This window comes from Electrophorus electricus, chromosome 2 (assembly GCF_013358815.1).
Source record: "Electrophorus electricus isolate fEleEle1 chromosome 2, fEleEle1.pri, whole genome shotgun sequence".
Taxonomy (NCBI): domain Eukaryota; kingdom Metazoa; phylum Chordata; class Actinopteri; order Gymnotiformes; family Gymnotidae; genus Electrophorus; species Electrophorus electricus.
In genome coordinates this window covers 24554577-24564747 of record NC_049536.1, presented here as the reverse complement: position 1 = coordinate 24564747, position 10171 = coordinate 24554577, and positions in this window count along the sequence as shown.

The window sequence follows — 10171 nt, the reverse complement described above, 5'->3', positions numbered from 1 at the left end:
GGTGCAGCAACAAATGTATCTAAATGAATCAATATGACTGTAGCACTGAACAAAAAAGTTTCCTGTGACATGTCTCTTTTTGCTGTTATTCACAATTCGTGTATCATATGGGGTACAAAAGTCAACACAATGAAATATTAACACAATGAAATGGGTTCAGTATCTACCTAGCCACCAAGATATAACACAGAGAGCAACTATGAAGGAGAGCCTCCTCAATTTCTGCGTTGACACTGGTTAAATGATATGCTCAACCACAGCTCAGCCAGTCAGGTTTCAACTTCCCTGCAAGTCCACATCTCCACTCCATTTCATTGGGGAGGCACACCACTGACGTGAAAAAAAGGGAGAGCAAGAAGAAAAACGGAGAGAACACAATCAGCCCAAGGGAAGTGTCAGCTCTGTGACTAGTTTCACCAGGTAGCAGAGCGCGAGAATATCTATGTATGTGTATGAGTCTGTTTAAGTGTGTGTGTGTGTGTGTGTGTGTGTCTGTCGTGTGTGTATGCTTCTGTCTGAGAGACTATATGTATTTATGTTGTTGACAGGAAGAATGACTATGATATATTGCAGAGAAGAGTGTGTGCATGTGTTTCCATGAAGACAGCGTACATGTGCATGCGTTTTAAGAGGCGCTAGAGATGAAGCACCGTTCCTCTAGCCTGGAGGTGCTGCTGTGTGCTTGATGTTGCACATGTCAGTCATGCTATTCAGCATGCTATCAGCCTGAGAGCGGCTCCATGCAAAGCCAGATGATGCTTGGCAGCATACCCCTTCCTGTCAGCCCCGCGCGAGGCTGCATGCTGCCCTACCTGCACGAGCTGTGTGCCCACAAAAACACCACCTCTCCTTGCATGCCAGGAACCAGAAACCACAACTAACACACTCGTCTGAATTTCTTGAGGCCTTGTGTCTAGGTGGTTTTATCCTCTAACACAAGTGCACTATGTGCACTGTTGGCACGTATAGGGTGAGATAGTAGTTACTTTAGAGTATTCTGGGCTGTTTCTGGCTTTTAGACTTCCAGTTTGCTGATTGGACATTTATGTTTGGTATTCCTGCATAATGAACCCATTATGTTACTGTGCTCTCACACAGCATAGTAAATTAAGGCAAGAAGGGGGGGACAAACAAGCCTCCCACAACTGTGTTTCATACAATGAATCAGCAGTTAGAATGAATGTTAAAAAGGGTGCAAGGAGCGTGACGTACTGTATGGTAAAATTCTTTACAGAATTTGATATATTAGCCTGTTTACTTTTCTTTCAAATGCATGTGATTTACTCATTTAGTTTTTTCAAGAATGAACACTAGACTGACTGAAACTATGAAAGCTACAAAAGTGTCTGTAAAAGTGACAAACATTTTTTTGTTTCACGTTACACTTTCTTTATCATGACTGCAAAAATGAGTAAATCTCAGAGCCCAACATTTGAATGGATGTATTTTTTTTTTCAGTGCCACCAATAGTGCCTGCAGACCTTTCAGTGTTTACTTAGCATGCTGGTGTGTGGTTCAGTAAGTTCACTGGGTGGAGCGCCAGGTTATTTATTTGATGACTGACAGCATTGTCCTGGAGTTTTTGTTATGGTTTCTCTCCCCAGAGGCTCAGTAAGCACACTTAAAACTAAGCGAATCACAGCTCAAATGAGGGCCTTGAGCTCTCCTGATGTGGATGACTTCCTCAGCGGTTGGTATTGAATTTGTATGCTTAATGTTAACCCAACATGACATATACTAAGTTCCTTTCTGATTAACACAAGTGAAGCAGTTTGTAATAGTCCTACCAAGCTTGTACATCATGTCTAAATAGGTAGATTGATAAGTAAAGAAAAAGTAAAGATTTGACATGTGACAGTCCTGCGAGTTTCCTAAGAGTACTACTCCCTCTGTTGACAAAGCTCAAATCAAGTTACACTTTGACTGAATCACACAGCAGATTTGGGCCCCAGGTGCACAGCAAGCAAGCAATCAGAGCACTGCACTAAATAACCACTTGCTCCTGTGCATGTTTGCTCAGCTAGACAGCTGTAGTGTAATTTAAACCAAATGCACCTGTGTCGAGAAATAAGTACTATAACAAAACCATATTGTCTAATGGCGATAGTACATATAGCTTTCCCTGTGGATGTACTCCTGAAAGTGATATTCATGACCATCTGTTACACTGAATCCAATTTTACTTTCTCAGTAGGGGGAGATTACATATTCTTAGAGTGAGCAATCGGACCTGGGACAGTCCTGATTTTTCAATATGAGGGTAAGTGCTGTTAAGCCCATGGGTTAATGAACTGTTCTATAAATATGCAGAGGACCCTCCCTGGGCATAATGAAAGAATAATGAGAAGGAGAAAGGAAGGAGAAGGGGCAGAGTGAGAGTGAACGAGAGAAAGAGAGAGAGAGAGAGAGAGATGAAGGAGATGTCAGTGATGAATCATGATATTTGGCAGCAGTGAGAACAGCCTGTTCAGGTGTTCAGTGCCTCCCTCGTCATTCACATCTGTAACAGAGCTGATCACACAGTTAACGTTGGCTGACATAAGCACTCTGACACTAATGCACTACACTTAAATTTGATTAAAGTTCTACCACAAAGTAAGAGCAATCACTTTCAATATGAATCAAGATAATATCATCACATGAGGGATAGGTAGAAAATGCAAAAATGAAGAGGAACAGGCTTTCAACAAGGTTGGTCTTGGCCCCAAATGGCTACACAAAAGATCATTTAAAATGGTTCAAGTGAAAAACCATTACAATAAAGCCAAGTTATCCTTTTGGCTGGCCAGGATGTAAGTTGTGTTGCTTCATTTGAATCCATATAACAAGGAGAAAACCAAAATCTCTCCATCTTTTTTTGTCAAAATATCCACTCTTTCTTTCTCCAGATACATTGTATATACTTTCATTATAAATAGAGGGTACCTATTTTTTGTTTACTTTGTAGAAGGGTCTAACAATATTTTAATAACCCATGTAAAAGAGATCAGAAACAGGAAATGGATTAACCTGACATTTGCAAGCTCTGGAAGTGGGCATACACATGTGGCACTCATCCCTATAAATGACCTTTTAGTTGGGGGCATTAGATTTAGAACATTCATCTGGTAAAACATTGCCAGAACCTTTCACAATCATTCTACAAAAGATTTATATGGAAAAAAGAAGGAGAGGGAAAAAAAGCTGATTCATTTCAAGAATGTAGACCTACATTCAGTTTTATTTAATTGTTCTATCAGTTTTACAGGTTGCAGCTGTTAATGATGGATTTTTAAATTGAGCTGAAAAACAGGAAACCATATTCAGACCTGCACACCCATTTCTATAGACAAAGCAGAACTGTGCTCCAACTTAGGTAACATTTGTTCCAAGATGATATGACAATTCTCAGAGGGTGCACCTCTGAGTCAGAGGACGGGTCAGAGGTCAGAGCCAAACTATGACAGGTGCAGGGTTTACCCAGCTCACCAAGCAAAGTGGTAGCTAACTGTGAAGATTCTGAATAACTTGCAGTTCTCCTCAAGATTATGTTACACCAACTGTGGTATTACTGAAAAAAGGTTGCATCACTTTACATATACTTTCCGTTAAATAATTTTTAAAGTTATTTGCTTAACAGTACACAACCTTAAGTGTTTTTTTAGAACTCTGTACATGTGTCTCAGAAGACACAAGTCCCTGTCCACATGTAACCTCTCCCCATCAGAGGACAGAGATTGGCAACACCTCTAGGGAAAAATGCAAAAAAAGTACTTCTAATTGTGGTTATTCAAATTTTTGATTGCTTGACTGTGTGACAAATAAATAATGAACAATAAGTATCCCTGAGAGAAACCATGAACAATGAGTATCTCTGAGAGAAAAAGCAACATGTGTTATTATTGTTCTAGGGAATAATTGTGGGGTTCAGATGCAAACCTTTGGCTTCAGCCTGCCAGCTTGTACTGCAAATCTCTAGGTTTGTGCTGAGATACTCTAGTACTCTTTCACGTCAGTCTGGTTTTCCAACTATGGGATCTTCAGGTCTATTTTTTTTAGGGAAGCTTTAACTCAAGATCTGTTCCTGAAATGGGAATTGTATGTTATTCAGTTCCACTTTTAGAACTTGGAAGGTTATAATATGAAGTCAATCACTGTCAGCTAGCCATAGACATGCTCTTTCCCAAAAGCTTCAAATGCTTTTTGCGTGTGAGCATGATGGGCAAAGCGCTTCAGAATATGTTTATACTGAAAAAAATCCTTCTTCTAACTTATTTATGGAAACAAAGTTTAAGGCCCAAAATTTGATTTCTCTAACAAACCAGTTCCATCACTTATATGACCTGGAGGATGGACCTAAGAACTGAATGCATGCAGATATCTGTTATAAGCACCTTGGAGTAAGAAAGCTGACATTGGATGAGCTCCCCTTGTGCATATAATTGCATTCACTGTTATATGTCAGGCAGTAAAAGAGAATGTAGATCATAATTATATAGGCCCCACAGGTCTGATGATGTGGTGGAGTTCTATAATGAGAAGGTCTACAGACACTGATCCCTTCCTGGGCCTGCTCTTCCCCATAACACACCAAGATGTCCTTTCTGCATAGCAGTGGATGATGATGACAGTTATACCAACCCAGCACATATGCTAAATCTATTTCCTGATGAGCTTCGAATTTAAGTCAAAGGAAGGAAGGGAGGGAGGGAGGAAGGAAATACATTATTTTATCTACAGGTTCTTTTCTTGTAGGGTGAACAAAGAGGTAGGGCACTGGCCCTAGCACCTAGCCAGGATGCAGTAAGAGTTCTCTGCTTGCAGTCAGAAGATGAGAAAAGAACATATAGATATTCACCACATTGTAGACACCATTCCTAGTTTTCAGTTCTTTTGTGTGAATAAAATAAAACAATGGTGTTAATGATGATAATAATAAAGTGATATTATCCAAGGGTCCAAGTTTCTTTGTGGACAATATGTCACAATGTTTGGAGTTATGGCGGCATACCATCAGTCTCATATGCACGTAATACTTGCTGATATCCTGCTGTCTCTTTCACTTTTTCAGTTGCCTAAAGTTCAGAGGTCCTCCAGGACCTCCACAGCAAGTGAATGTGGCATCAGATGAAACTTAATCACTAAGAAGTTTGACCAAACCAGTGTGCCTTTAATCAAATCATGTTTAAGTAAATAGAGTGTCTATCATTCTTGTTCAGTGATTTGTGGTAGTTAGGGTTCATGGGTTTGCTGGTACTTTTTCTAACCTTCTTATAGAGAGCAATTCCTAGAAGAACAGTGCACGCAGTGTGAGTGTTCAGAAGAGATGCACGGGGATTTACTGTTTTGAGCAGGCAGCCACACGGGGAGAGGAATAAGAATGGACCACATTGAGTCCAAAGTGCTGATTCAGTAGTATCGTGTTAGTGTTCACTTCAAGGAATCCCCGATCAGTGAATGCCTCCATTGTTCAGGGTCTTTATGATACCAGCCATTTAATTTCAACCCGCACTGGGTCTCGCGAATCATGCAGGCATGATGTGGGGCATGATTGGACCTGATCTCCTATAGGATGAGCCCTAGCCACTCACTGGTTTTCATCTAGCCCCCTCCCCTAGACCCTGACCAGAGGTGCAACTCAAACAGTCATCATCTATCTTGGTTTCAGAGGTGGGGGCGAGTGAGGAAGACTTGCGTGGAATATAATCATCTTGGTTTGCAGGAAGGCAGTGGAAAGCGTAACTCAACACCCAATGATGTAATGCTCGTGGACCTCTCATGGTTGGGGCCCATCTGCAGATGCCATGTTGATAGCCTCTTCACGTCTCTCACACACTCAGCAAAGCTCTTGTCCTTTAGCTGAATTTAAAGTCCATTGTTCAAAATGGCACCTAAAATGTCAGCCTTTTTAGTACTGTACAACCTGTTACAAAATACATTTGTAAGCTAAATTTGTAAGATATGTTTGTAAGAAATTGATATTCATTTAGCCATTAACTTACCTTAGATATAAATAGTGTCTTTTCCAGTTTAATTGTATTTTTATAATATTGTACATTTGATAATTAAAATGGAACTCTGGAGTTTCTCCCAAAAAATGGCTAATGTGATATCTCTCTTTCTCCTTCTCTCTCACTCTCTTTCTCTCTTCGTTTTTCTTTTCTCTCTTTCTCCATCTCTGTCTCACCCTTCTTTTGGGGAGTGATGGGAGACTGCAGTGTTCCTCTAGCTGTGTGCTGTGCATGCCTGTGACCCAACACTGAACCCCTGTTCTCGTGCAGCTCTGGGTCTTTGTTTTTGGAAACACCCCTCCCATGCTCCTATTAGGGCTTATGTGAAGATGATAGGCTGTGCTCTGTTTTGATATCCGCTTCCAATAGCGGGTCATGATCCTCCAGTGTGATGATGGGGTTGCAGTAGGAAAATCTTGACACCAGGCACTGCGCAGGCTCCGCCCCTGAGGGGGAGAGCAGGAGAAGGAGCACGGAAGGGGCGGTGATAAAACATAAAGGGCACTCTCGAACGGATTGGAAATTAAAGAAAGGTCATGTGTCGAGTCATTAGCAGACCACCTAGGGCTGATGTGATGAGAGACAGAGGCCTTTGATCGTCCTCCGCAGAGCACACGGTGTGCCACAGCGCACCCTGTGCCGACTTCCTGCCACGTGCTGCCTATTTGATCTCTGAGCCACGGAGTGGGAGGAGTGTGCTGGTATTCCCCTCCTGTTACTGTAAGCGGTCCTTACAGGTGGGATTCCCGCTCTCCTCCCAGGGTCAGGAGTGAGTAATGACGTTGATAGAATAAGAAAACAGTCTGTGACCGACTGTTTATGCACTTACACACATTACATCCAGCAATCAAATGAGTGACATTTGCAGTGCATTGATTTCTTTCTTGATATATATCAAGATAAGTTAGTTAAGCAGCAAAAAATAAAACTGAGGACCAGCATCTAGCAAAAATATTTGCACGAACATATTTTAATTTTATTCTTTGCATTTTTTTATTTTAATCATTCCACAAGCATTTGCATTTCAAGTAAAACAATGAAAGGATTATTATTTCTACCTGCAGCACTGTAGTTAGCTTACTGACATGATGGAAACATCAGTCCTGTCTCACTAGGCGCCATGAGAACTCACAAAGTCTGAGAGCGGGAAAATTCAGGCACGCCTATGTCCCTATCCGAGACACTAATGCGTTCAGCTGGGATGGGCAATTAGTGGTTGTTGATTCATAGGCTGTATGCACCAGGTCAGCACTTCCTGTCTGCTCTCTCCTTTCCCCTTCGCTCCACAAGCACTCCTTGATATGATCGGACTTGAGCACTATGAGACCATGGCGTGTGTCGTGTCCTATTCAGTTGTTCTGAGGCTTCTGAAAGCATCTAGAACACTCTCTTCTGTTTTTTTGGTTTTTTTTTCACTCACAGAACTTGTGCCTTGTTTTGATGGGACATGTGAATCAGACAATAGACATTACAATAGTTGTTTCTCTCAGTCCTCTCCCACCCCCGCCAAAAGACATTAGATATCATCTTGGATCTAACATTCTAGTTTATTTGAATCATGTGTATGCTTTGTGCTTGGCTATTCTTTAATGAAAAACACATTCATCAAATCTGAGGAGTCATATACCTAGTGTTTTCCTTTCCCTGTGGGAAAATTTGGAATTGACAAATTCAATTTTTATAGATACTTTAGAATTCTGACTGCTGAGGGAACTTGAGAATTATAGTTCATCGCCAACTTTGTGCTGATGCTCCCTGATGTAATATATAAGGCAGAGGTCATGAAATAAGATCTTAGCAGTGAAGTCTTTAGGCACTTTTTAGTGGTGTATTTTGGCCAGTGGAAACAATGTGTGCACTAGCAAATATCATTGCATTGTCAGTATGGTTGTTATATATTTTTTACATTGAAGTAAAAGGTTGTCCTTTAAAACTGGGAAGAATGCCATAATAAAACACATCATGACTAGGTGAAAACAAGATACTTTTTATATACATTTGCTCAAATTTCTCAGATTTCTCAGGAGTAAGTGTGGTGTATCATAACTTTTCTAATCTGAATTTATAATCCTAATTTATGTGATCATGCGGACGGCGGTAGAGCCGGACAAAGTAAATATGAGTCTGTTTGTGTGTGAATTAGCAGAGACAGCTGTGTGAGTGAGAGAGGTGGAGCAGTGGAAGCAGGTTGGTGGGAGCAGCGAGCTACAGGGCACTGTGGCAGCTGTGTGGGAAGGCAGAAGGTCAGGGGATACCCAGCACAGTGCCCGTGGGGTTGGCATGGCAACCTCTGCTCTCCCGGTTACGGGAGAAGAAGCCTGGCAATCAGTAGGCACCATCAGGAGGAGCACTGAATCTGATTTCATGCTTGCAGTTGCCGATTGGCACAGGACCCTGGGCACAGCATAGTGCACAAGAGCTTATTTACCCATACTCCTCAGCCATGCAGTCGCAAACTAGAGGCCCTTCTCACAATTAGTCAATGTCAAACAATTAACCGTAAGTTGTAACTTTTCAAATATTCTACATATTTCCACACTAAGGTTCATACCTTTATGTAAGATGCAAACGTATATAACTTGTTTTTAATATAAAATGTATAAAATGCTAAAAGCAAAAATATTTTATGTAGGTTAGTACATGTGAATAGAAATTCCTTCATTCTTTTATTTTTTTTGTTGTTTACTGACTGAACTGAGTATCTTTAAAGTTTGCTATGTAACAATTGAGAGAGGGAGACAGTGTGTGAAGTGTAATAGAAGCAACTAAAATGCCATAGCTGATTTTTTGAATTGCTGCCCAGTAACCATTACATCTTGTGAGTTGCAGCTACAGACAGCTGGAATCAAGCCTTCCCTGTGGGCATAATGTACATTAGCACTTTCACACCCTTAAGGTTCAAGAGCGTAGGAGGAACTCATTACATCTGGGCAGATGTCTGAGTGTCCTTTAGCTTCGATGACCACACATTGTGTCCGATGCAGCGGCTACCTCTGACTGCTCATGCAGGTGTAGTCACCAGCATCGGGGACTATTCCTGCAGGCACAAAGGGCAAGAAATCAGTTATGGCAATAAATATTCTCACACATGTCATCACAGAGAACACTGAAGAGTGAGAGTGTTTTAGGGTGTTTTTAGTTCCCCGGAACATTTCGGCCTTTGTAGGGAAGCCTGATAAAGCTTTTGGTAAATGACATGAGAGAGGGCATTATCTAATAAGGATGTCTCTCTTCATAGTTCATAGTTCATAGTTCATAGGAACCACTAAAAGCATTTTTATTTCCCTCCTTATTTTTTTCTGGGTCAGTAAAGAAGTGAAGCCTTATATAGGCCGTACTCTCCATGAACCTTTGCGCGAACTCGAGTCCTTCAGCCCTTACAGAAATACAGAAAAAAATGCCACCCCCTCCTCACAAAAAAATTGAAGAAAGCTACCCTCCAGCTCCAAAACAAGCCCCAAGGGGGTTGCATCACCACTGGGTTTATCTGAGTCTTTGGGAAAGGGATGCGCAGAAAGGAGCAGTGTACAGGCTCCGGAGCACATACAAAGGGTCGTGACAGGGAGACTCAGCATTTCAAGGGCCCTCATCTGTGCACTGTGTCACTGGGATAAAGGAGGTGAAATCCGATTATTTACTCCCCACATTTCTGTCTTCCCAAGACTGAGCGGGACTGCCTGGGAAGGATTTCCTGAGCCATTATCCCAGTACACTTAGGATTCCGATTGCGGCCTATGCTTTGGGACTGCTTCACCGCTGGGGGAGGAAGGTAAAACGAGCACTTATGTGTGTCTCACTTTCTCACTATCTGTTGCCTATCTCCATCTCTCTCTCTCTCTCTCTCTCTCTCTCTCTCTCTCTCTCTCTCTCTCTCTCTCTCTCACTTTCTTTTTCTCTTTCTTTTCCTCTGTTGCTTGGATCTTCGCCTGACCAGTGTGTTGTAACACCCCCACTGTCTCCACAAACTCAGTAAATGCTCCCACTCACTTTTAGTTCATAACAGTCAGTTTTAGCCAACACATTCAATTTCAGGACCAAAATTCTGTTTATGCATTTTGGCAAATGGCAAATGCCATTACTTGTCATATAATTTGTATTAGTGGTTTTATTCAACAGTAGCATAATACAAAGTCGATCTGAATAATATATATCAAAAATTAAAATATTTCCAATGTTTTTAG